Source organism: Chiloscyllium plagiosum, unplaced genomic scaffold, assembly GCF_037043375.1.
Source record: "Chiloscyllium plagiosum isolate Xiang-an unplaced genomic scaffold, Cpla_swu_hap1 HiC_scaffold_38, whole genome shotgun sequence".
NCBI lineage: Eukaryota > Metazoa > Chordata > Chondrichthyes > Orectolobiformes > Hemiscylliidae > Chiloscyllium > Chiloscyllium plagiosum.
Genome location: NW_028270176.1, coordinates 49,018,523 through 49,045,175, shown reverse-complemented (window position 1 = coordinate 49,045,175; position 26,653 = coordinate 49,018,523). Strand labels below are relative to the sequence as shown.

The 26,653-nt window shown below is 44.5% G+C and overlaps 2 long non-coding RNA genes across 4 annotated transcripts in view; one reads left to right on the top strand and one right to left on the bottom strand.

The window, feature by feature from the left end:
- Positions 1–26,653, top strand: part of LOC148139494 (uncharacterized) — a 1,679,690-nt gene that overhangs the window by 1,076,546 nt on the left and 576,491 nt on the right. The gene's annotated exons all lie outside the window — the stretch shown is intronic.
- The window catches only part of LOC148139498 (uncharacterized), a 55,369-nt gene that overhangs the window by 9,062 nt on the left and 19,654 nt on the right, over positions 1–26,653 (bottom strand). The window contains exon 4 of the long non-coding RNA XR_015753649.1: positions 8,614–8,748. This is a non-coding gene — a long non-coding RNA (uncharacterized LOC148139498). The remainder of the gene's footprint in view (positions 1–8,613; positions 8,749–26,653) is intronic.

The window sequence follows — 26,653 nt, the reverse complement described above, 5'->3', positions numbered from 1 at the left end:
TTTTCACATTTCCATTTGGCGTAAGTGGCTGAGGGATGACCTTATAAAGGTTTAGAAAACCATGAGGGGTACAGGTAAGTTGATTAGCCAACGTCTTTACCCCAGGGTAGTGGAGTCCATAACTAGATGGGATTGAATTGCAGAAGGAGAAGGTGTTAGCAATTCTGGAAAGTGTAAAAAAAGTTCCCTGGGCCAGATGGGATTTATCCTTGGACTCTGGAAAGCCAGGAAGGAGATTGCCAAGACTTTGGCTTTGATCTTTAAGACATCATTGTGTACAGGAATAGTGCCAGAAGGCTGGAGGACAGCAAATGTTGTCCCCTTGTCCAAGAAGGGGAATAGAGACAACCCTGGTAATTATAGAGCTGTGAGCCTTACTTCGATTCTGGATAAAGTGTTGGAAAGGCTTGTCAAAGCTAGCATTTATAATCAGCAGGAGATGAATACATTGATTAGGGATAGTCAGCACAGTTTTCTGAAGGGTAGGACATGCCTCACAAACCATATTGAGTTCTTTGAGATGGTGACCAAAGAGGTGGATGAGGGTAAAGCAGTTGGTGTGTATATGGATTACAGTCAGGTGTTTGTTAAGGTTCCCCACGGTAAGCTATTGCCAACAATACAAAGGCATGGGATTGAGGGTGATTTCGCTTTTAGGATTGGATAATTGGCTGAACGAAGACAGAGGATCGTGGTTGAAGGGAAATATTCATGCTAGAGTTCACTTACTAGTTGGAACTGCCAGGATCTGTTTTGGAACCACTATTGTTTGTCATTTATATAAATAACTTGGGTGAGGGCATTGAAGGGTATGTTAGCAAATTTGCGGATAACGCTCAGGTCGGTAGAGTTGTGGATAGTGACGAAGAATGTTGTAGGTTATAGAGAAGTAAAGATAAGCTGCAGAACTGGACTGAGAGTGTGAGGTGATTCACTTTGGAAGAAGTAACAGAAACACAGAGCATTGGGATAATGGTAAGATTCTTGGTAGAGTAGGTGAACAGAGACATCTCTCTGTCCATGTACATAGATCCTTGAAAGTTGCCACGTAGGTTGATAGGGTTATTAAGAAGGCATTCGGCGCATGAGCTTTTATTGGTACAATCAATAAATTTCGGAACCATGAGATAATGCTGCAGCTATACAAAACCCTGGTGCGTCCACATTTGGAGTGTTGCCTATGGCTCAGGTCACCGTATTAGAGGACGGATGTGAAAGATTTGGAAAGGGTTCAGAGGTGATTTACGAGGATTTTACCAAGTCTGGAGGGAAGGTCTTATGAGGAAGGCTGAGGGACCTGAATCTGTTTTTGTTGGAGAGAAGACATTTGAGGCCAATTAATTGAGACATATAAGATAATCAGAGGGTTGGATAGGTTAGACAGTGAGAGACTTTTCCCTCGGATGGCGATACCTAGCACGAAGTGAGATAGCTTTAAATTAAGGTAGTAATTAATATTAATATTAATTATTAGATATGGAATAGATGCCAGAGGTAGGTTCTTTACTCAGAATAGTAGAGCCATGGAATGTATTGCCTGCAACAGTAGTGGACTCGCCAACTTCAAGGGGATTTAAACGGCCATTGGACAGGCATTTGGATGAGAATGGAATAGGGAAGGTTAGATGGACTTCACATTGGTTCCACAGGTTGGTGCAACATCGAGAGCCGAAAGGCCTGTACCGCTCTTCCATGTTCTATGTTCTGTCTTCTAGAAGGCATAAGTATGAGATGGGAGAGAAAAAACTGAAAAAAGGATCGGAGAAGAAGATTTTTCACACAGAGGATGGTACAGGTATGCAATGAGCTTCTGGGGGAAGTGGTAGAGAAATGTACAACAACAACAACATAAATAAGACATTTGGGTAGGTACAGAGAGAGAAGGTTTGAAGGGATTTGCGTCAAATGCAGGGAAACGTGACTCATTCAGGGACTCTGTTCAGCATGGATCGAAGGAACCGTTTCTGTGCTGCATGACCCTGTCTCCTGTTAATGGAGGAGGAGACTACCGAGATAAGGCATGATTTGGAGATGCCGGTGATGGACTGGGGTGAACAATGTTTAAAAATCACACAACACCAAGTTATAGTCCACCAGGTTTAATTGGAAGCATACTAGCTTTCGCAGCGATGCTCCTTCATCAGGTGACTATCACCTGATGAAGGACCGTCGCTCCGAAAGCTAGTGTGCTTCCAATTATACCTGTTGTGCTATAAACTGGTGTTGTGGGATTTTTAAAGAAATAAGGCATGTTATAGACACTGAAACAAGTTACAGCGATAGGGATGGTAGTCTGGAATGCAGTATATTTCAAATATGTGTAGGGACTATCAGGAAGGGAGGAGGTTATAGGGAATGGAACTATTATAGTAGTTACAAACTATTGAAGATACTGGTCCACAAGACATGCCGCAGATACAGTGTTGCAGAGTAGTGAGTCTTAGCACAACAGAACTTACAATAGGAGTGGTGATTGAACCTGGGGTGCGTCTGTACTGAGCTCCACCTCCCACACTATATCTATATCATGTCTTGTTAGCCGATGTTTGGAGCCCTCGGTAAGGGCTGGAAGTTACAGACATTGTGGGCTGTAGGTGCTGGGCAAGATGACACACAATGATTTTTGTAGCGTTTTGGGGATAGTGGACATTACACTAAGTGCCAGAGTCATTTTGCAAAGAGATAATGATAGTGCAGAAGTGAAGATTCCAAATTTGGGAAATCCCCCTCATCGTTAGAATATCACTGTCACTGGGCATTGTCACGATCATGATACAGCACCTGGCAAACACAGACTGGGAGGAACTATCTGCAGTTGGGCTCATATTCAGAAAAAGGAAGTATGTTAAAGTGGTACAGGTCCGGTGTGGTCCCCGATGAGTGAATGCCAAAGGCAGTAAATCCAGCGAATACTGATCAAGCGATGTTGTGATCTTGATAAAGAAAGTACACTGCGATGAAAACAGGCGAAGCCCTTCAAATGTATAGAACATGCAATGGGGTTCCTTGAAATTGAGAGTCAAAGAATGGACATGAAATATCCTTGGCAGATACTGTTAAGGAAAGGCCACGAGGTATTTTATCAGTATAGTTAGAGGGTTCCGCCTGTTAGAAACCAAAGGAACAATCTGTACATGGAGCCAGAGGAAGTAGGTGAGGTCTTTAATGAATACCTCCTGTCCTTATTCACACAGGAGAAAAGCATTGTAGCCAGGGATTTCAGTCGAGGATGGTGAGTTTCTCGAACATGTGACGACCAATAAGGAGGAGGTACGAAACGCTTTCACAAGCATAAAGGTGGATTAAACGCCCAGTACCCAATGAAATATATCCTAGGCTGCTATGGGAAGTAAGGGAGGAGATTGCTGGGGCCCTGGTGGGTACTTTGCTGGCCACAGGTGAAGTGCCGAATGACTGGAGGATCGCTAATCTATTTCCTTTGATTAAGAAGGGCAGCAGGGATAGGCCAGGTAATTACACAGTAGATAGTCTGACAGCAGGGTGAAGGGACATTATTGGAAAATATTCTGTGGATGAGTCAACACTTGCAAAGGCAAAAGTCAACTCGGCTGCGTCATCACGGATTTTGTAGAGGAAGATACCGCCTCAGAATTCAGTTGTGTTTTTGGAATTGGTCTCTCAAAATATTGAGGAGAGCTGTGCAGATTATGTGGTTTAAATGCACCTGAATAAGGCCTTTGACAAGGTCCCAAGTGGAAGGCTGATCCAAAAGGGAACAGCCCATGGGATTCAAGGCACGTTGGTAATTTGGATACAAAATTGGATTATAAACATCTTCGTGTTTGAAATTCTTTCACCAGCGGGTGTACCACAGGGGTATGTGCAGGGACCATTGCTGGTTATTCTGTGGTATAATTACTCTGATGTGAAAGCAGAAGGTATCATTAGTCGGTTTGCAGGTGACATGGAAGGTGAGAGTGTTGTTCACAGTGAGGGGGATGGTCTCTAGCTACAGTTTGATGACAATCAGATGATAATCTGGGCAGAGTTTAGTTCTGATCAATGTAAGGTCATACCCTGTGGGAGGTATGATAAGCGAAGGGCAGACATAATGAATGCGCAATCCTTGTGGAGTACTGAGGAACACAGGGACCTTAGTGGACAGGTGCCTAGATCCCTGAAGGTGTCAACACAGGGAGACAGGGTGGGAAAGGCACCTGAACTGAGAGCGGCCGGGGGACCCATACCCTGGTTGGGTGAATTGCTTGAGAGGATATAAACTTAACTGGCAGGATGTTGGACCTTAAACAGCCGTAAGGCCAGAAAGAAGATTGAGGCCAGTGCACAAGTTAAAGAGAGAACATTCCTCAGCCAAGACAGGCAAGAACATCGCAGGGAATGTGGAAAAACCGATGATTAAACTGCATTTATTTCAATGAAAGAGGCCCGACAGATGAACTCAGGGCATGGATGGGAACATGGGACTGGGATATTATAGTTATTACAGAAACACAGCTGAGGGAGGGGCAGGACTGGCTACTCAATGTTTCAAGGTAGAGATGCTACAGGAAGCATTGAAGGGGAGGAAAGAGAGGACGCGTGGTCGTGGGTTTTGATTGCATGAATTATCCCAGCAGTACTAAGAGTGGATATTCCTGTGGGAGCACCCAGTGAAGCTATGTTAATGGAACTGAGAAATAAGAATGGGTCATCACTCTGACACGATTGTCCCAATAACCCCAAATATTCTGTGGCAGTCTGAGGAACAAATATGTCGGGAGATCTCAAATATCAATCATAATAATAGGGCTGTTATTGTAGGGGTTTTTAAAATTTCCAAACCTAGACTGGAAGTGCCAGTGTTCAGTGTTTGCAAGGGAGGAATTTGGTAATTGTGTTCCAGAAAATTGCCAATCAATGTGTAAATGGCCTGAAAAGAGAAAGGGGCAAAACCTGACCTCCCCTTGGGAAATAAGGTCGGGAAAGGGACTGAGGTATTAGTGGGAAAGCATTGTGCCAAAGTGACCACAGTTCTATTAGTTTGAAAATAGCGATGGAAAAGGACAGGGCTGGTCCACAGGTTCAAGTTATAAAATGGGGCTTGACCAATCTTGATAGTATTAGCCAGGAACATTCAAAATGTGATTGGGGAGTCTATTTGGAGGGAATGGGAAATCTGGCAAATGAGAATATTTTAAAAGCGAGATAAATTGAGCGATCAACACTTGCATGTTACTGTTTATGTGCAGGTCAATACTGACAGCATTCGGAAACACTGGCTGTCTACTGAGGGGCTGGTCAAGGAAAAGGGAGCACATGTCAGGTAGAGCCAGCTGGACCAAGGGAACCTCTGAGGATATAAAAGGGCTGTAGGAATACACTTTGGGTGGAAATCAGGATTGCAGAAATAGCCTTGGCAGAGAATGATAAGGAGAATCCAAAAGTGATTGTATAAATATATTGAGTAAAAGAGTAACTCGAGACACAGTAGCGTCCCTTAAAGATCAATTGATGTGTGGAACCACAGGATATGGCTAAGACCTTAAACACAATTTTTAACTCCAGAACGTACTGTGAACAACGACTGGGGAACTCAGGGAACAAGAGTAATATGTTAGACCACATTTGGAGTTTTCTGGAATTCCAGTATCCCCGCTATAGGAAGGATGTTGTGAAATTTGAAAGTGTTCAGAAAAGATTTACAAGATGTTGCCAGGGCTGTTGCTGAATAAGCTGGGGTTATTTTCCCTGGAGCATCGGAGACTGAGTGGTGACCTGACAGAGGTTTATATAAACATGAGGGGTATGGATTGTGTAAACATTCAAGATCTTTTCTCGGGGTTGGAGAGTCCAAAACTAGAGTGCACAGGTTTAAGGTTAAAGGGGAAAGGTTTAAACGGCACTGAAGGGACAGCTTTTTATGCACACGGTGATGTGTGTATGGAATGAGCTGAGAGAGAAAGTAACAAATACTGATACTATGACAACATTTAAGAGATATCTGGATGGGTATATGAATAATAAGGGTTTAGAGGTACATGGGCCAAATGCTAGTAAATGGGTTGGATTTATTTACGTCTTCTGGTCAGCATGGACGAGTTGAACCGAAAAGTCTGTTTCCATGCTGTACATCTCTATGACTTGAATAGAGTGCATGTTTATAGAAGAGGTGGTGCTGGAGGTTTTAAGACACAAAGGTATGGAAAGCCCCAGGACCTGATTAAGTGTATCACAGGACATTGTGCGATGCTAGGGAAGAAATTGTGGAGCCCGAGCAAAGGTATTTGTACCATTGACAGCCATGTGTGATGTGCTGGAAAGGCTGGAGGGTGGCATAGTGGACAGTGAAGGAGGTATTTTGAGATTACAAAGTGATCTTGATGAGTGAATGGGCTGAAAAGCTGTAGATGGAATTCAATCTGAACAAATGCGAGGTAATGCACCTGGTAAAACACACAAGGTAGACTTTTACAATTAATGTTCTGGCCTCGGTTCGAGTTTCAGAGCAGAGTGACGTCCGGGTTCAGGTACATAATTCTTGAAGCTTGCATCACAGGATGGATAAGACAGTGCTTTGCATGCCTGACTATTGCTCAGTCCATTGAGTGTAGGATTTGGCACGTCATGTTGAGATTGCACAGACATTGGTGAGGCCTATTCTGCAATACTCCATCCAGTTCTGGTCGCCCAGTTATAGGAGGATATGATTAAGCTGCAGGGGTTCAGAAGAGATTTCCCAGGACGTTGCTCGACATGGAAGGCTTGACTTCTGAAAAATGGCTGGATAGGCTGAGTCTTTTTTCACTGGAGCTTGGAGGTTGAGACGTGATTTTATAAAGGGTTATTTTTAAAAATGAGGTATATAGATCGATTTAGTGGTAGTTGCCTTTTCCGCAGGATGGGCGAGTCTCAAGAGAAGGAGTCACATTTTTAAGGTTAGAAGAGAGAGATGTTCAAAAAAAAAAAGACATGGGGGCAAATTGTTACCCAGAGGATGCTTTGATTGTGGAGAGAGCTTCCTGAGGAAGGGGTGGATGTGGGTACAATTAAAACGTTTAAAAGACAGAGATACTAAACGAGTATTTTGCATCAGTTTTTACTATGGAAAAGGATATGGAAGATATAGAATGTAGGGAAATAGATGGTGACACCTTGCAAAATGTCCATATTACAGAGGAGCAAGTGTTGGATGTCTTGAAATGCATAAAGGTGGGGGGTGGGGGGGGGGGTACATTCCCAGGACCTGATTAGGTGTACTCTTGAACTCTGTGGGAAGCTCAAGAAGTGATTACTGGACCTCTTGCTGAGATATTTGTATCATCGATAGTCACAGGTGAGGTGGCGGAAGACTGGAGAGTGGCAAACGTGATGCTACTGTTTAAGAAGGGTGGTAAAGACAAGGCAGGGAATTATAGGCCAGTGAGCCTGACGTCGGTGGTGGGCAAGTTGTTGGAGGGAATTCTGAGGGACAGGATGTACATGTGTTTGGAAAGGCAAGGAGTGATTAGGGATAGTCAACATGGCTTTGTGAGTGGGAAATCATGTCTCACAAACTTGATTGAGTTTTTTGAAGAAACAACAAAGAGGATTGATGAGGGCTGAGCGGTAGATGTGAACTATATGGACTTCAGTAAGGCGTTCGACAAGTTTCCCCATGGGAGACTGACTTGCAAGGTTCGATCTCACATAATACAGGGAGAACTAGCTATTTGGATACAGAACTGGCTCAAAAGGTAGAAGACAGAGGGTGGTGGTGGAGAGTTGCTTATCAGACTGGAGACCTGTGACCAGTGGAGTTCCACAAGGTTTGGGCCTAAGAATGGTGAATAGCCAAGGTAAGGGAGTCCAAAACTCTAGGGTACAAACGGGAGGTGAGAGAGCAAAGATTTAAAGAGGGAGCTGAGGGGCAACATTATCCACAGAGGATGGTGCACAGACAGAACAGACTGCCAGGGGCACATGGGAGAAACAAGAACAATGACAACATGGAAAAGACATTTGGGCAGGAATATTGGAGAGGAGAAGGTTTGGAGAGCTAAGGGCCAAACGCAGGCAAATGAGACTCATTCAGTATATGAAACATGGGCAGCATTGATGAGTTGGACACAGGTTCTGTTTCTGCGCTGTATCACTCTGTCTCCAGCTAAAGAGGATTACAGTACCGAAATAAAGCATGTTGTAGACGCTGAAGCAAGTTAGAGCGATCGGGATGGTAGTCTGGAATGCAATATGTTTCAAATATGTGGAGGGACTATCGGGAAGGGAGGAGGTTACAGGGACAGGAACTGTTATAGAAGTTAAAAATGACTGAAGACACTGGTGCACAAGCCATGCGATAGGTACAGAGTTGCAGTCTTAGTACAGTGATGGAGGGAGAACACAGAACAGAAAGATCCCAGGCAGCATTCCCAACCTCTTATCGGAGGCCTGCTTTCCCCTCTGTTGTCCTGATGCTCACAGGCCCAGTTTGATAACTATGAATTCCCCATGCTGTCCCAGTGCAACGTAAGTTAATGTAGACGTGGTGTTTGAACAAGGGGTGTGTCAATACTGTACTGTGCTCCCCCTCCAGCACTGCATCTATATCATGTCTTGTTAGCAATGTTAGGAGGCCTTTCATTGCTCTCTGCTCTGTGCACCGAGTGATCTTACCTCACTGCAGGATTTATTGAAGGCTCCACATCTCCCTGCCTTTTGTCTCTCTGGCTGACCAATCATCCTCAATGAGGTGTTGGACGACAGACCCAGCAATTGGAAAGTCTATTGAGTCAGGAACTTCCTAAGTACCTACAGGAGACAGAGAAATAGACAGAATGGAAAATTAGACTGATGCAGTGAGGGTTATACATGGAGAATGGAAATGAGTCCCACAGAGTCTGTAAAATCCCACTCCATCCCTGGCCTGTGCTCTGGCATCTCTCTGGAGTGGAGAATTCTGTTGGCTCAGGATCTGGAGTAACTGCAAGAGCAGGGGGTGCCGACAGAGGCGGCAATAAGATCCACACCGTGAGGGATACCACATGGAGAGAGACTGAGTGATATAATTAGAGTGCTGGAAGACCTCAGGATCACACAGTCATGTTGGAAGAATGGGTTTAGCTTCATGATGCCCTGGTATCAGTGCTCAGGGATGAGCAACCAGTGAGCAGGCGATGTGATGGCCGAGTGGCATTACGGCTACAGCATGTATCCAAAACCTCAGCTAATATTCAGTGGAAGTGGGTTTGAATCCCACCATCAGAAATAGTGGAATTTGAAATCAATAATTTTAAAAATAGTAATTCACTATCCATAAATAAATATGAAACCATTGCTGATGTACAAAAAACAACAAACACTTGTCCTTTAAATAAGGACATCAGCACATCCACACGTGGTCTGCACGACGTACCCACAGCAAAATGTTTGCCTCTCAATACCCTCTGAAATGGCCGAGCAAGTTACCCAGCTCGAAGGCAGCTAGAGCTGGGCAAGAAAGGCTGGTCAGCCAGAGACACCCACATCCCATATCTGATTTAATAAAATAATCCATTAGGATGGTCCCGCTGGAACTGTGCTGGCACCAGTGTCCTGGCCAATCATGTCGGTAGGTTTATGGGCAGGGCTTTCAATTGACAGAGGATGCAGGGACAGGGTTCAGGTGAAAGGAGCTTTCCAAATCCAAACGGAAAAGGTGAAGTATGGGACCAGCATGGGAATGTGACTGAAGACAAGCAGAAAGGAAAGGAAGGGACCGAGTTTAACTAAGACTGTGCTTCAGATAATCGGTTTGTGACAGGAAATTGTGGGAAAGAGTAAATTATGTTTTTGTTCTGGAATGGATAACGTCTCATCAATAAGGTAGATTGATTTGTGACACAGAGATAAAAGAGATTTAGACACCAGGGTGACGTGGCTACAGGGCGAACAAAAGGTGGAACATAAATATTCATTGGATCACAACCTTGCGGAAACTCAGGCAAAATGGACGACGCTAACAATAATGGATAACAAAGGTATTACAGAGAAAGCATTTGGCCTCAGATCATGAAGTAGAGTCAGTCTGAATGCAAATTCTGGCTACTACTCGCAAAGGACACAAGCAGAACAGTTTTGGACCACCGAACAGCATTTCGTTGCTCATCACTGCATTAAACAGGAACTCATTGGAATTTTTTTACAAACACATTGTGATAATTTTGAAACTTCAATATTCACATGATCTGGGACAGTCACACTGACAATGATATTGGAAGAGGAGTTCAGAGAAATAGTTTTCAGTGTTTTTTTGAATAACAAATTGTGCAACTGGCTGGGGACGTAACTGTCTCAGAGCGACCGTTGTGTGATGACACTTAGTGACTGAGTAATGTCATCTGGAGAGATCCTCTGGGAAATTGTGATAAAGTGCAGTTTAAAGAAATATAAAGTTTTAAAGTGAATCACAGAAAGGACAAGCTACACTTAGAAACAAAAACAGCCAATTACATGAGTTTGAGAGGATAACTGACCAAGGTAAACAGGCTAAACAGACTGAAATATGTGCCTGTAAATGAACAGTGGAAAACATTTGAAGGAACAGTGTAAAACACACCAAACCTCAGCAAGAAATTCCCACCAACCCCTCTCTCAGGACAAAATGTACCATATTAGATTAGGAGGCTTAGAAGATCACCAAAAAATACTTAAAATCCTAAAGTGAGAGAGTGTATTAGGAGTAAGATTTAAAGTGATTGCAAAGGGTCTGCCATCAGGAGGAGGGCAGTGGGCAGGGGAATCATTGTCAGGGTTTAATGTCACAAAAGGAACAGGGAGAGCTGAAGGTGCTGGGGGTGGTGAGAGTGTTACAGAGAGTGGTTAGGGCCTGAACGGTGTTACAAAGCCTGTACGGATTGCTGCAGCTGGAGAGGTTTGCAGAGGTAGGGAGGGACATATGTATTTTTATTTATTCATTCATGGGATGTGGGTGTCACTGCTAATTACCCAGAGGACAGCTCAGAGCCAGCCATGTTGCAGTGGGTCTGGAGTCACATGTTAGCCAGGCCAGGTTAGAATGTCAGATGTTCTACACAAAAGGACGTCAGTGAACCAGATGAGTTCTTCCCACTGATCAACAATGCTTTTATGGTGGCCTGACATCCCAACTCCTACTCTCAATGCTCTGCCCAATGAAGGTAACCATCCCAAAGACCTGCTTCACCAGCCTGTCTGCGTGTGACACCACTTTCAAAGAACTGTGTACCTGCATCACTGGGTCACTGACTAACAACACTACCCAGGGCGCGAACATTAACTCTACAAGACCCACCCTGGCTTTTTCCACCAAAATGGCACACTTCACATTTATCTAATTAAACTCCATCTGTTATTCTTCAGCCAACTACCCCAGCGCACTGTTCATCCTGTTGTATCACAGATAAATTTCATCACTGTCCAGTTTACCATCAATTTCAGTGTCACCCAAAAGACTTACTTAACTTACTTAACAATATTCCCATCCAAACCATTTATCCAAATGACAAACAACCGGGGACTCACTACACCGCTGGTCACATACCTCCAGTCAGAAAACAAATTGTCTCCCATCACCCTCTGTCTCCTACCATCAAGCTCAATATTCTGTCCAGTTGACTAGCTCCTCCTGAATGCCATATCCTTTTATTTTTTTTTATTTATTTTTTTCTTTTTTCTTCTGTTTTTTTTTCTAGGCAAACACCCAGGTGGCCAGTGACAAACACTGCCCTTAACTTTTGGTTATTTTTTTTTCCCAGTTTTTTTTCTTTTCTTTTTTTTTATTTAACCCCCACACTACCACCTAAGTGCGGTAGTGCTTATTTTATCCCCAGCACCCATGGTGTGTGTGCAGGTGGGAGAGCCATATCCTTTTACACTGATCTGAGCTTATTACCCAGTTTACCATGCGACATGTAGAACACAGCAGTACAGAACAAGACCCTTCGGCCGTGATGATATGCAAATCTTTTATCCGACCGTAAGATTAAAGAAAAATGGCAGATAGAGTTTAATTCAGATAAATGGGAGGAGCTGCATTTTGGGAAAGCAAATCTTAGCAGGACTTATTTACTTAATGGTAAGGTCCGAGGGAGTGTTGCTGTTCAAACAGACCTTGAGGTGCAGGTTCATAGCACTTTGAAAGTGGGGTCGCAGATAGATAGGATAGTGAAGAAGGCGTTTGGTATGCTTTCCTTTATTGGTCAGAGTATTGAGTACAGGAGTTGGGATGTCATGTTGCGACAGTACAACGCATTGGTTAGGCCACTGTTGTAATATTGCGTGCAATTTTGGTTTCCTTACTATCGGAAAGATGTTGCAAAACTTGAAAGGGTTCAGAAAAGATTTACAAGGATGTTGCCAGGGCTGGAGAATTTGAGCTACAGGGAGAGGCTGTACAGGCTGGGGCTGTTTTCCTTGGAGTGTCGGAGGCTGAGGGGTGACATTATAAAGGTTTACAAAATTATGAGGGGCATGGATAAGGTTAATAGACAAAGTCTTTTCCCTGGGGTTGTGCTGTCCAGAACTAGTGTGCATAGGTTATGGATGAAAGGGGAAAGATATAAAAGAGACCTGAGGGGCAACATTTTCATGCGGAGGGTGGTATGTGTATGGAATGAGCTGCCAGAGGAAGTGGTGGAGACTGGTACAATTGCAACATTTAAGAGGTATTTGGATGGGTATATGAATATGAAGGGTTTGGAGGGATATGGACCGGGTGCTGGCAGGTGGGACTAGATTGGGTTGGGATGTCTGGTCGGCATGGACGGGTTGGACGGAAGTATCTGTTTCCATGTTGTACATCTCTATGACTCTAACATCCATACCCTTCATTTTATTACCATCCATGTGCCTATCCAGAAGTATATTAAATGTCCCTAATACATCTAATTTTACCGCCACCGCTGGCAGTGCATTCCACTCAGCCACCACTCTATATGTAACGAACCTACCTCTGAAATCTCCCCTTAACCATCCACTAATCATCCGAAAATTATACCCCCTTGTAATAACTATTTATATGAGGGTAAAAAATATCTCTCTCTATTCACTCTATCTATGACTCTCAACAACTTGTTCACCTCTGCCAAGTCACCTCTCACCCTCTTCACTCTAATGAGAAAAGCCTTAGCTCCCTCAAACTTTCGTCATAAGACATGCTATCCAGTACCGGTAGCATCCTGGTAAATCTCCTCTTTACCCTCTCTAAAGCTTCCACATCCTTCCTGCAATGAAGGGACCAGAACTGAACACAATATTCCAAGTGGGGTCGTACTAGGGCTCTATAGAGCTGCAACATAATCTCACGGCTTTAAAACTCAAACCCCAAACTAATGAAATCCCACACAATATATTGCTTCTTAACAAGCCAATCAGCTTGGGTGGCTACTTTGAGGGATCTATGGACTTGGAACCCAAGATCCCTCTGTTCCTCAACACTGCTAAAGATCCTGCCTTTAACTCTGTATTCTGCATTCAAATTCAAACTTCAAAATTAATGACTTCACACTTTTCCCAGATTGAACTCCATCTGCCACTTCTCAGCCCAACTCTGCATCCTGTCAATGTTCTGTTGCAACCTACAACAGCCCTCCATACTATCAACCACTCCACCAACCTTAGTGCCATTGGGAAACTTACTAACCCCTCTTTCAATCACACATCCAAGTCATTCATAAACTCACAAAGGGTAGAGGTCCTGTAACCTCTCCCTGCAGAAAACCAACGGTGACCGAGCTCCAGAATGAATGCTTTCCATCTATCATCACCCTCTGTCTTCTGTGGGCCAGTAATCCTGTATCCAGACAGACGGGTTTCCCTGTATCCCATGTCTCCGTACTTTCTGAATGAGCCATAAAGATGTTTTGTCACATTCTCAAAAGATTCAATAAGATTTGTAAGGCATGACCTGCCCCTTACAAAACAATGCTGACTATCTCTCATCAAACTATGGTTTCCAAAGGAATAATAAATCCTGTCTCCCAGAGTCCTCTCCAGTAATCTGCACACCACAGATAGAAGACTGAAAGGTGTGCAATTCCCAGGATTATCCCTATTCACTTTCCTGAACAAGGGAATAATATTTTCCTGCCTCCAATCATCTGGTCCGACTCCAGTGGACAGTGAGGGCGCAAAGGTCATCACCAGGTGCGCAGCAATCCATTCCCTCGGTTCCTATAGTTACTTTGGACACATCCAGTCTGGTTCAGCGACTTATGTATCCTTATCTTTTACAAAATTCTCAACACATCCTCCTTCTTAACATCCACCTGTTCACGTACATCAGCCTGTTTCACGCTGTCCTCACAAACGACAAGATCCTTCTCAGCAGTGAATACTGAGACATAGTATTCATTAAGGACCTCCCCTACCTCCTGTGACTCCAGGCACAAGTTCCTTCCACTATCCCTGACCGGCCCTATCCTCGCTCTGACCATCCTCTTATTCGTCGCATAAGTTGAGAATGCCTCGCGGTTTTCCTTAACCCTTACCAACAATGCTTTTTCATGCCTCCTTCTAGTTGCCCTCAGTCCATCTCTCGATTCCTTCCTGGTACCTTCAGAGCATCCCTACAGTGTGGAAACAGGCCGTTTGACCCAAGAACTCCATACCAACCCTCCAAAAGTATCCAACCCAGCCCCATTCCCCCACCCTATTACTCTCCATTTGCCCTGACTAATGCGCCAAACCTACCCATCCCTGAACATTATGGGTAATTTTGCATGGCTAAGCCACCAAACTGGCACATCTTTGGGCTGTGGGGGGAAGCCGGAGCACCTGGAGAAAACCCACAGGGAGAATGCGCAAACACCCCACAGACAGTCGCCTGAGGCTGTAATCGAAATGGAGTCCGTGGTGCTATGAGGTCGCAGTGCAAACCACTGAGACACCGTACCATCCAATGTAACTCTCTGGAGCCCTGTCTGATCCTTGCTTCCTCAACCTTAAGTAAGCTTCCTTCTTCCTCTTGACTAGATGCCAAAGTCCATGTGGACAACGTTGACTGCTCTGCCTTCATCTATCTTTGGCCACCTCCTCGAAGAGTCAATCCGATTTGTGCAACATGGTTTTCCACTCACAAAGCCGTGCTGACCATCTTGAATCAGTCCTTGCCTTTGTAACTGTAAGGAGCTGCTTGATCTCAAAATCTCCTCCAACAACTTCCCCATCACTGGGCTCACGGGGCTGTAATTTCCTGGCTTTTCCCTGCAGTCCTTAAGCGATGGAACAGCATTAGCCAACCTCCAGTCTTCCAACATCTCACTGTGTCTGTTGATTATATAAATATCTGTTAATCTCTTCCCTAGCTTCCCACAATATTCAAGGATCGACCCAATGAGCTATTGAAGACTCATCTGCCTTTAGTTTTTTTAAGATTCCAGCACTCTCTCTTCTCTGGTGAGGATTCTTTCCAAGACATCACTATTTATTTCCTCAAGTTCCCAAGCTTCCATGTCTTTCGCCACAGTAAATACTGACAAGATTAATTTTGTCCAATATCTCACCCATCTCCTCTGGTTCCACACATGGGTGACCTTGTTGATCCTTAAGGGACCCTATTCTCTCCCGAGTTACTCTTTAGCCCTTATTCAAACTTGCACAAAGGCTTCTGATAATTCCAATGCACCATATCCCCTATACCACTACACCCCTCCTACACACTTACAATTCTGCCATTTATATTCACACCAACAAATTAAATCTAACAGGCTCATTGCTGTATCAGTCGGCATGGAGACCACTGTCACACACAGTTACTGTATTGCCCTTGGCATAAGTATATTCAGTGTGCTGACTTTAACTATATTGACATTCCCATCACTGTCTGGTGCCGACAAAAGAATTCCTGTTAACGGTTGCTGCTGCTTGGTTCTTCTCAGCTCCACCTTTCATATTCAGATCCACATGACTCTCTCATTAATGCATTATCCTCATCCTTCCTTCACAACTTGTTGGCTTATTGACTAGTCTGTCTTTTGGGACGAGATTGGGTTGGGATATCTGCTCAGTATGGATGGGTTGGACCGAAGGGTCGGTTTCCATGCTGTACATCTCTCTGACTCTTTGACTCTATCCCAATCAACCTTCAATATTCACCTCCCAGCGATGGTCATTCTGCAGCTAAATCTCCAGAAAGGGAGTTCCATCATATCTGTTCACTGTCATTCCATCTGCCTTATGGCAAATACAGGGAGTCATTCCTCAGTCGTGGGGGGGGGGGGGGGGGGGGGTTGAACAGATGGGTAGAAGTTGCAGAGACTCAAGACTTACAGGGACTCGAGGATGTTAGAGTTAAAAAGAGTTACATCTGGTCAAGAATGTTAGTGGGACACAGGGTTTTGTGGATTGGAGGAATTTACAGAGATAGACGGAGCTGGATTAGATTCTGGAGATAGAGATAGGGATGGAGAAAGGAAGAGGTAGGCAGACTGAGAGGCACAGACAGGGAGGTGATTCATTTAGGAGAGAATTGGGTATACTAGCAGAGATACGGAAGGTTGTCGTGACTGAAGACATTTACAGATATAAGAAGGCTTCTAGGCTCTGGAGGCTACATAGATAGGAAGGCAATGGAGAATGCCAGGTTGGAGACAGTTACACAAATGGGGAGGGTGACACAAACTGAAAGAGGTTCCTGTGGTTGAGAGGGGTATAGTGTCGGTACTGAGGGCAAAATTTAACAAGATAAAGATCAAAGAATTGGTGAAGGATAAGGAGATTACAAATTTTTCACAGCCAAGGAAGGGTTGAAAGAGCTGGAGAAGATTACATAGGTAGGGACCGATGGAGAGGTTAAAGACAAATACATTGACATGGAGGGTGGTATTGGTGGGAGGAGCTTACAGGGATAGACAGGACTGTCAGGGTTTACAGGGATGATGGAATTTAGTATCTACTGGAGAAGTTGAGGAATTAGTGTGTTAGGGATTGGAGAACCTGACAGAGACAGAGACAGAGAGAATGGTGTGGACTAGAGGAGATTCCAAACAGAGGAAGGATTATCGGGACTGGAGGATATTACAGAGATCACAAATACAGTATGGGTCAGGATTGATGCCTGCGATCCCCTGTGCTGTTGCATCGAGGACCAGTACAGCAGAGGTGAAAGCAGAACCCTGAGAAGATGGTGGGAATGAAACCTAGAATGTTGCTGTTCCTTGCCCAGCTCTGTATCGATGTCCGGTCTTCCAGGTCTGAATATAGAAGTCTACTACCTCCACCCTGTACTGTTTACTGTGAGTGATCTTACCGGCTGCAGGATTTACTGAAGGCTCCAGATCTCCCTCTCCATCCCTCTCTGGCTGACCAACCAGCTTCAATGAGGTGATGGATGAGACAGGAGTTAGGAACAGCCTGATTACCTGCATGAGACAGAAATAGACAGAATGGGAAATTAGACTGATGCATAGAGGATAACTCATGCAGAGTGGCACTGAGTCCAGCAGAGATTTCAGTCTCCATCCCTGGTCTGTGCTGTTGTGTCTCTCTGGAGTGGACAATTCTGTTGACTCAGGATCTAAGAGGGAGAAATGCTGACAGAGGCAGCATATAGACCGACACAGCGAGTGATACCACATGGAGAGATACTGAGTGATATCACATTATTAGACACTGTATTAACAGGGAATTGTTTGAATTTATAACAAACGCACTGGGATAATTGTGAGGGGAGTCAACCTTCCTATCTCATCATCTCTTTGGCGGTGGGTCACAGACGAGGCTGACTCTCTCCCATTCTCGGGGGCGGGGTCTGGAGTTGGCTGTACAGACCGATGTGGCTTTCCACAGACTCTGTTACACTCTGTTGCAGAAGGTGGCCATGGGAAGGGGGTGGGTGGGGCATTGGTGTGGTCACGCGCTCCTTACGCTGTTTTCCCCTGGATTCCCGTTTTCCCCACAGAAAGTCTCGAGGTACTCGACACCTTCCCAATACTCCTCCCCCACTTTGGACGGTCTTGGTCCAGGACTTACCAGATTTGATTAGGAGATGAAAAAAAAACTATCAATTCTGAAGAAGCCAACATTTAGAAAAGTTGGCACATTTGTTAAAGAGATCACGAGGGAGTCTCCGAGCAGGAGGAGTGCGGTAGGAAGAGGAAACGTCAGCGTTTAATCAGATGATCGGAATAGGGAGAGGTGAAGGTGTTGGAGGTGGTGAGGGTGTTACAGGGAGGGGCAAAGGCCTGAACAATGTCACGAAGCAAGGACGATTTGCTGCAACTAGAGCTGTTTGCAGAGGTAGGGATGGACATCTGTTTTTTCGTTGATTCATTCATGGCCTGAGGATGTCAGCGGATGGACCAGCATACATTATCCCACTGCTAATTGCCTAGAGGCAACTCAGAGTTAGCCATATTGCTGTGGGACGGGAGTCACATGTGAGCCAGACCAGGTAAGAATGTCAGATGTCCCTCCCTAAAGGACATATGTGAACAAGTTGATTTTTACCAGATAATCAACAATGCTTATACAGTGGCCTCACTAATGTCCTGTACAGATACGCCATGGCATCCCAACTCCTATTCTCAATGTTCTGCCCAATGAAGGTAACCATCCCAAACGCCTGCTTCACCAGCCTTTCTACCTGTGACACCACTTTCAAAGAACTGTATAAATGCATCCCTGGGTCACTGATTGACAACACTACCCAGGACCCGAACATTAACTGTACAAGTCCAGCCTGGTCTGCTTTACCACAATACAACATCTTGTATTTCTACACCTGCTATTCCTAACCTCACTGGCCCAGCAGTACTGTTGATCCCATTGTACTCTTCGATAACCCTCTTCACTGTCCACTTTATCACCAATTTCAGTGTCACTCAGAAACTTGCTAACCATGACTCCTGTGTTATCATCTAAACTGTTTATATAAATGGTGCACAACAGTGACCCAGCACCGAACCCCATGGCACACCGTTGGTCACAGGCCTGCAGTTTGAGCAGTAGCCCTGTATGATCACGCTCCGTCTCCTACTGTCAATCCTATTTTGTATCCAGTTGGTGAGCACTCCTGGTTATGTGTGATCTCAACTTACTAACCAGTCTGCCACGCAGAACCTTGTCAAAGGCCTTGCTAAGGTCCATGGAGACATCATGTCCTGCTCTGCTTTGATCTCTCACTTGTCTACCTCCACAGTGAGGTTTGAGACATGGTTTCCCGTGCACAAAACCATGCTGACAGTCATTGATCTGTCCTTGCTTTTCCAAATGCATGATGATGGTTTCTCTCAGAATCTCCTCCAACAACTTACCACCGTTGCCATCAGTCTCACTGGGCTGTAGTGGCTGTTGATGATACAAATATCTCTAGGAGGGGCCCTGTAATTTCCTCCCTCACTTCTCACAAGGCGCTGGGGTACATCTGATCATGTCCCAAGGTTTTATCTAACTTTTTTGCATTTTAAGACATCCAGCTCCACCTGTTCTCCAATGTGCACTCTACAAGACATCACTATGTATTTTCCCAAGTTCCCGAGCTTCCATATCTTTCTCCACAGTAAATCCTACAACAAAATATTTTTTCAGTATCTCACCCATCAGCAGTGATTCCACACAGACAGCCTCATTGACCTTTCAGGAGCCCTATTCTCTCCCGAGCTAATTTTTAGCCCTTGTTGAAACTTGTCAAAATGCTTCTGAAATTTCAAATATCCCTCTACCGCAACTAGCTTCCCTCACCCTTATATATTCTGCATTTATGGTCACACCAAAATATAGAATCCAACAGATTGAAAAATATTCCTCTTTTATAAAATCATGCGTCTCCCATTGTTTCTAAGCATCCAGTTATCATTTATTGTCATATCCTTTATAACACATTCCAGCACGTTCCATACTTACTGTCAGGCTAACACTATTTGGTTTCAGACTGACAGCAGAAAGCGTTGAGGGAGTTCTTGTTTACCAATCTGAAAAAGGTAGCTAATAGGGTCAGCAGGTAATAGAGAAGGCAAATCAAATGCTGGTATTTATTACAAAGGGAACGGAGTTTAAAAATAAGGAGGTCTTGCTAAAACGATGCAAGGTACAAGTCAGACCACACCTAGATTATAATGAACAGTATGCTTGCCCTAAGTAAAGACATTCTTTTATTGGAGGTAGACCAGGGAAGGTTCACTCGGCTGATCCTGGAGATGGCGGGATATTCCAATGAGAAGAGGTGGAGTAGATTGACCTTGAACCCATTGGGGATTTGAAGAATGGGAGAGAAATTGAATGAAACATCTAGGATTCTGAGGGGCTTTGACAGGTTAGATGTCGTTAAGTTAGAAACTAGAACAGTACAGCACAGTAATAGGCCCTTCGGCCCACCATGGCTGTGCTGACCATGATGCTATTCTAAACTAATCCCATCTGCCTGCACATGGGCGATATCCCTCTATTCTCTGCCTGTTCATGTTTCTGTCTAAATGCCACTTCAAAACTTTGCTCTCGTTGCAACCTCTCCCACCTCCTGAGCAGCTTCCACCCTCTCAGTAAAGAAAACTGGCCTCTTTCATCTTACTTAAAACTTCTCACTCTCACCTTAAACCGAGGCGCACTCATATTTGATATTTCTACATTGGAAGAAGGATTCCAACTATCCATACTATTCACGCCACTCCTAAGGCTATATACCTGTACCCAATGGTATATTCTCTCAAAACAATCCAACTGTGTCCAACCTCCTTACAGTAAACACATTCTTGTCCAGGCAACATTCTGCCAACCCTCTGTTGCAACCTCCTTCCTGTAGTGTGGCGATGAGAATGACATGCAACTTTCAAAACATGGCCGAATGAAGTTTCATTCAGTCACAACATGACATGGAAACGCCTGTACTCAATACTGTGACCAATGAAGGGAAACCTACCATACTCCTCCTTTACCACCACATCCTATTGTGTCGTTATTTTGATGGAGCTACGGATTTGCATCCAAGGTCATCTGTTTATCAATGATTCCATATAGTCAATTAGTGTACTTCTCTCTTCTATTTGACTTCATAAATGCATCACTTTATATTTGTCCCGATGAAATTCGATTTGCGATTTCTCTGCCCAACGTTCCAGCTGATATACATGGTGCTGCAAACTTGAACACTCTTCCTCACTATCCACAATTCCCCTAACTATCTCTAATCATTACATGCCTTTCCAAATGTCGTCTGCAAAATACTAATCAAACTGCTGACCTTTTCATCTGAATCACAGATATAAATTACACACAGACATCGCAGCACTGATCCTTGTGAAACAGCATTGGCCACATACGTCCAATCACCACTCCACATGCCTCTGTCTACTATCACCAAGAAAATATTGTATCCAACTTACCAATGAGCATGGATTGTGATTTGATCTTCCAGATCCCCCTTGCTATTTGGAAGCTGTCCATTCAAAATGACTCTATGTTTTGATTCCCAGATTAAATTGGCTGTCTCACTAATGCACTGACTGCATCCTTTCTTCACAACAAAACAGGACCTTGTGTGGTTTGTTGCTGACCCTGCCTAAATCCCTACAACCCCTCAATAATCACATTGCTGTCATGGTCATTCTGCAGCCACCCCTCCACATTAACAGTTCGATCATATCTGTTCCCTTCAGTTAATACTGTCATTCCAACTGCCTTGTTGCAAATGCATGGCTCGTGTCACCGAGAGAGGGCCTTTGAGGGATGGATAGAGGTCACAGACTGGGAGTGACGTTTGGGGGCGCGACAATGTTGCAGAGTTAAACATAGTTACAGTTGCTACAGAATGTTCGCAGCAGAAAACATTTTATTGTTTGGAGGAAGTTAGAGAGATAAAGCATCTTTGATTAGACTTCAGAGATAGGGATGTGTGTAGGGTTGTGGATCATAACATGGTCAATGTTGATCAGGGTGTAGAAACATTCACAGGATTCCAGAACGTCATACATTTAACAACAGTTGTGGAGTCTAGAAAATATCACAGTGATAGGGAGGATGGTATGGACTGGAGAATATTACAGGGAAAGGGAGGGTGGTATTAACTGGAGAATGTTGCAAGCACATGGAAGATGATATAGACTGGAGAATGTTGTACGGATAGGGAGGAAGTTGCAGACTGGATAAAGTTAGAAGGAGAGATGATTTTATGCACTGAAAAGTATGTCAGAGAGTGGTGTGCATGCTGCAAGATAAAACAGCTTGTAGAGATGGGAGGAGAGAGTCGTAGAGAGGCTTGTGAGAGACCAGATTCACTTATGAGCATAGGATGTGCTACAGTGAGCGAAGCGTTTTGCAGACATAAACAAGGATACAATGGCCACAAAGCAGTCACACCTATACATAGGTATATAGGAACTGAAGGAATTGAAGAGATTACACAGGCTAGGAGTGTTGTATGCAGTGGAGTAGATTAAACTGATAGGGATGGTTTTAGAGACTCAACAACGTTAGGAAATAATGGGGGTTGCAATGCTGAGAGCGGGTATCAGCACGGTGGAGGATACAGACCTGAAGGAGCTTTCACAGATAGCGATGGCTTTCGGGTCTGGTGGGGGCTGTAAAGTAATGGGGATTGCAGTGGCTGGGGGCATTTACACAGATAGGGAGAGTATTAGTGGTCGGCAGAATTCACAAAAATGGGTCTGCAGGACACGACAGAAATCAGAAGGGTTGTATCAACTTGATGGTGTACACAGGCAGGAAATGTTATGGGAGTTGGAGCAGCTCACCATGACAGAGAGACTCATGGAGACTGGAGATGTTGCAGAAAGATTACTCTGTTTAATTGTATAGAACTCCACATAAGTCTGTCCTGCTTCTTTCTTTATGCTTCTGAACGGTGTCGATACGCTTCTTGTACTAATCCATAAGCACTTACAATAGCCTGTTTGACATCTGCATAATCTCCTGGCAATTCATGAGACAGTGCTGCAAATACCTCACTGGCTCTGCCTAACAGCTTAGACTGAACTAGCTTTACCCACAAGACCTCAGGCCACTCCATCTGTCTCTCCAATTTTTCAAATGAAGTACAGAGGTCCTTGAAAGTAGTCACAGGTCGATAGGATAGCAAAGAAGGCACTTGGTATGCATTCCTTTATTGGGCAGAATATTGAGCACAGGAGTTGGGAGGTCATGTTGCGGCTGTACAGGATATGGTTAGGCCACTTTTGGAATACCGTGTGCAATTCTGGTCTCTTTCCTATCAGAAGGATGTTATGAAACTTGAAAGGGTTCAGAAAGGATTTACAAGGATGTTGCCAGGGTTGAAGTATTTTAGCTACAGGGAGAGGCTGAATGGGCTAGGGTTGTTTCCCTGGAGTGTTAGAGGTTGCGGGGTGACCTTATAGAGGTTTATAAAATCATGAGGGGCGACATTATAGAGTTTTATAAAATCATGAGGGGCATGTATAGGATAAATAAGCAAAGTCTTTTCCCTGGGGTCAAGTGTCCAGAACTAGAGGGCATAGGTTTAGGCTGAGAGGGGAAATATATAAAAGAGAACTAAGGGGCAACCTTTTCACACAGGGGGTGGTACGTGTTTGGAATGAGCTGCCAGAGGAAGTGGTGGAGTCTAGTACAATTGCAAAACTTAAAAGGCATATGGATGGGTACATCAATAGGAAGGGTTTACAGAGAGATGGGCTGGGTGCTGTCTGGTGCGACTGGATTGTCATGGACAAGTTGGACCAAAGGGTTTGTTTCCATGCTGTACCATCTCTATGATTCTCTGACTTTAATTGCCGAAGTTTCAAATCACTGCAGGCAGTTAGAGACCGAGATAGAATTGTAAGGTCTTTTGGAGGTTCCACAGTTCGGGAGGGTTGCAGGGACTTGATAATGTTGTACATGGAAGTAGAGTTATAGGGACTGAAGCTGGGAACAGAGATAGAGAGACGCGCAGGGGATTACAGAGATATGGTGGCAGTGGTCTCTGGTGGAAGTTCCATGTAGAGGGATGGTTTTTGGAACTGTTGGACTTTAGAAAGATAGGTAGATTTGGAGGGGCTGGAGGGGTTTACAGATGCATGGAGAAATGTAGTGACTGGAGCGTACGGAGATGGTGAGGGCTGGAGGAGATGCAATAATTTGGATGGACTGCAGAAGCTGGAGGTGTTCTCACAGAAAAGGAGGATTGTCGGTATGTGAGGAGTTGACAGAGATAGGGGGTTGGAGCATTCTCAGTAATTATTGGTTTGGAGCACTGTCCAGACTGGAGGAGACTTCAGAATGATGGAGGGTTCGAGCAAAAGGAAATGGTCGCAAAAATTACAGAACATAAACATGTCACTTCGGTGCTGTGCCACTGAGGGTCATCAGGACGAGTCTTCCTCATTAAAATGTACAGACCCTCAGGGGAATGGACAGGGTGGATGCTGAAAGGATGCTTCCTTCTCCTTATCGGAGAGACACAGACAACGAGACTCTGTTTGACAAAGACGAAGAATGGGCACTGATCTTTTTCTTCCAATGGCCCAAACCTACTTCAGATTTGTTCCCACACAGCTCAAAGGAAAGCAATGCGATAACAAAGAGCAAGGTTGTTTGGGACTGCAGGAGATATGAAACGAAGGCCAGGTTGGAAGGGCTGGAGGGAGCGAGAGAGAAGGGAGATGTTCAACAGCAAGAAGGGTTTACAGGGAGTGGACATTGTCAGGACTGGTGAACATGACACGCTCACTCATGAGAGGGAGATAACGAAATGGCACAAGGTCAAACACAGCAGGAGGATCCCAAGCTCCGTACCCGTCATTTGCTCAGGGAGCTGCTCTCACCCAGTCTGGTGCCATGCCCCACATGCAAACAGCATGAGGTTTCCCAGTTCCTGGTGCTCAGAGCCCAGTGCACCCACCCCTGAATCAGTCGGTGAAGTATTTACACAGTTATACATTCTCCAGCAACACTGTGTCCTAGCTGACATAAACTGGTAAATTCACACTCTTCCAGGCAAAGACCATCTGCACTCAGATTCCCTGGTGATACAATCCTCTGAGTGACAGTCTGCACAGAACAACAAAATCCACATATCCCCATTGCATGGGTCAGGGTCAATGACAAAAGTTTCATTCTTTCAAAAATGACAACTCCTCAATTCCTGCATCTCACAAACCTGCCATTTAAAAATGTTAAAATAAAGAACATGCTAAATGAAGGCTTTGATGAGGTGAGCTCTGGTCAGTAACATAGATCTGGATGTTACGGAGAGTGCTTTCTACCAGAGCACCACCAGGTCAGTGTCAGGCACACAGACAGAACGGGCAAATAGATTCACAACGGAATTCACATATCACAGCCTGGCAATTTGAAGCTGTGCTCACACATTCCGGTAAAGATCTCTAGAAACAGGACATCAGAGCCAGAAGACTGGAGGTTGGCTATCGTGTTGCTACTATTGAAGGAAGGCAGTAAAGAAAATCCAGGAAACTATCGACTGTTGAGCCTGACATCGGTGGGCAAGTTGTTGGAGGGAATCGTAAGGGACAGGATGTACATGTATTTGGAAAGACAAGGACTGATTAGGGATAGTCAACATTGCTTTGTGAGTGAGAAATCATGTCTCTCAAACTTGATTGAGATTTTTGAAGAAGTAACATAGAGGATTGATGAGAGCAGAGCAGTGGATGTGATTTATATGGACTTCAGTCAGCCGTTCAACAAGGTTCCCCATGGGAGACTGGTTAGCAAGGTTAGAGCTCACGGAATACAGGGAGAACTAGCCAACTGGTACAGAACTGGCTCAAAGACAGAGGCTGGTGGGCGAGGGTTGGTTTTCAAACTGGAGGCCTGTGACCAGTGGAGTGCCACAAGAATCGGTGCTGGGTCCAATACTTTGCAATGTTTACATAAATGATTTGGATGTGAGCATAAGAGATATAGTTTGTAAATGTTCAGTTGACACCAAAATTGGAGGTGTAGTGGTCAGTGAAAGAGGTTACATCCGATTACAATGGGATCTTGATCAGATGGGCCAATGGGCTGAGAAATGGCAGGTGGAGATTAATTCAGATAAATGCGAGATGCTACATTTTGCAAAAGCAAATCTTTGCTGGACTTATACACTTAATGGTAAGATCTGACAGAGTGTTGCTGAACATAGGGAAATTGGAGTGCAGGTTCATTGCTCCTTGAAAGCAGAGTCACAGATAGGTAGGATAGTGAAGAAGGCATTTGGTATGCTTTCTTTTATTGGTCAGAGTATTTTGTACAGGAGTTGGGAGGTCATGTTGTGGCTGTACAGGACATTGGTGAGGTCAGTTTTGGAATATTGTGTGCAATTCTGGTGACCTTCCTATCGGAAGGATTTATGAAACTTGAAAGGGTTCAGAAAAGATTTACAAGGATGTTGCCAGGATTGGAGGGGTTGAGCTATAGAGAGAGGTTGAACAGGCTGGGGCTGTTTTGCCCGGAGCCTCGAGGCTGAAGGGTGACCTTATAAAGGTTTACAAAATTATGAGGGGTGACCTTATAGAGGTTTATAAAATCATGAGGGGCATGGAGAGGGTAAAGAGACAAAGTCATTACCCTTCAATGTGGCAATCCAGAACTGGAGGCCATAGATTTATGGTTAGAGGGGAAAGATATAGAAAAGACTTAAGGAGCATTATTTTTCCCGCAGAGGGTGCTACGTGTATGGAATGAGCTGCCAGAGTAAGTGGTGGAGGCTGATACAAAGGCATCTGGATGGGTATATGAATAGGAAGGGTTTGCAAGAATATGGGCCAGATGATGGTAGGTGGGACTA